The following is a 1705-nucleotide window of genomic DNA, read 5'->3' on the forward strand; positions in this document are numbered from 1 at the left end:
AGGACTGCTAAAGTTAGGAAAACATTACACGATCAGATGTTTTGGCGAAAAATGAAATACTTTCTGTTTGAATAGGCCATTTTTTGTGGAGCATATGTCGTCTCACACCAATCAGAGTCATAAGCGTCGTAGAAGCAAGGAGAACAATAATTTTCACGGCATCGAGCAGACTGTACAAACGCTGCATTTTTACACTTGTCACCGCACCATTGCTATGTGAACGCAATGCAACTCATCTAGAGCCAAGTTAAGGGATTTGTGGCGAGAAATAAGACGCGTCGGCTGCCAAACGTTCTGGAACTGACGTACGAAGCTTTATGACACGTCACTGCCGAACGGCGGCGACATAACAGAACAGAACGTCATAAAAGGGGAGGGGGAAATGTGGAATTTCTGGTGGTTCGTTAGTACATCATAGTTTTCAATTATATGAGAATACCTTTTTGTTTCGTTTATTCTTTTTTCAAGAACAACGCACATTTCAATAACTGGTGGGCCATTAGCCATTGGAACTGTATCTTCTCCCTCCACAGTGTTTTCAGATGGTAAGAAGGGACAGACGATTCATCGTGAGGCTATTGATTAAGGACATAAGGAATATTATAAAATGATGTAGAAGCAAGGCAGGAAAGTAAAACAAGGTTATCTACTTGCTGCCTGTTGTGCTAGCGTATCTCCACGACCTGTTACAAAAAGTCAAAAAGCCGTAATTTCCACAGGTATGACCCCTTTGCGCTCCTGGCAAAAAACGTCCAAGATATGAAGTACATACGTTTCACTATAATTACTTGGATATGGATGTAATAAGAGACATTATATTACGTACACGTGGACATCACATTTCCACTGCAAGCCAGAGACAGTCGAGAAGCCCTCACGAATAACAACGTTTTAATCGGCTCGTCGTGACGAGAAAAAGCGTCTTAGTGGTTGCATACACACTGTCGATACTAATAAACTAATTACATAACAGGCTACTCAAATGAAGTAGTGATTGATGTTATCCCGAAAGTATGACTATCCTAAAAGAGTGTGGTGATTTGATATGTTTAATTTGTTGAAATCTATTGATGACAAAGGCAAATCTACTTTCATGGCCATGTTTTTCGAATGAGGTGAACTCTTCCCCTCACAAAGCACACTTTGCTAGCTTCAGCATTCCTATCGCACGCATTCTTCTGTGCAGCTGACGATTCACTGACCATTGTGCTGCGCGACGCATCAGTTTTTTACTTTTCTCGATCACACATTGTCAGTTTGGCAAGCCGTAGGTAAGCAACCAGCATCTGGCATGTACGTGTCATTCTACCTGAAGGGAAGTATTTTAATACTAGAATGAAATTTTCACTCTACAGCGGAGTGTGCGCTGATATGAATCTTCCTGGCACATTAAAACTGTGTGCTGGGCCGAGACTCGAACTCGGGACCTTTGCCTTTCGCGGGCAAGTGCTCTACCAACTGAGCTACCCAAGCACGACTCACGCCCCGTCCTCACAGCTTTACTACTGCCAGTACCTCGTCTCCCACCTTCCAAACTTTACAGAAGCTCTCCTGCGAACCTTGCAGAACTAGCACTCCTGAAAGAAAGGATATTGCGGAGACATGGCTTAGCCACAGCCTGGGGGATGCTTCTAGAATGAAATTTTCACTCTACAGCGGAGTATGCGCTGATACGAAACTTCCTGGCTGATTAAAACTGTGCGCC

The 1705-nt window shown here is 43.3% G+C and overlaps 1 non-coding gene across 1 annotated transcript; it reads right to left on the minus strand.

Moving 5' to 3' along the window:
* Nucleotides 1–1399: 1399 nt before the first annotated feature.
* On the minus strand, nucleotides 1400–1474 carry Trnas-cga (transfer RNA serine (anticodon CGA)). The gene has a single exon. It is a non-coding gene; the product is annotated as a tRNA-Ser (tRNA).
* Between the last annotated feature and the right edge of the window lie 231 nt (nucleotides 1475–1705).

Source organism: Schistocerca serialis, chromosome 11 (assembly GCF_023864345.2).
Source record: "Schistocerca serialis cubense isolate TAMUIC-IGC-003099 chromosome 11, iqSchSeri2.2, whole genome shotgun sequence".
Lineage (NCBI taxonomy): Eukaryota > Metazoa > Arthropoda > Insecta > Orthoptera > Acrididae > Schistocerca > Schistocerca serialis.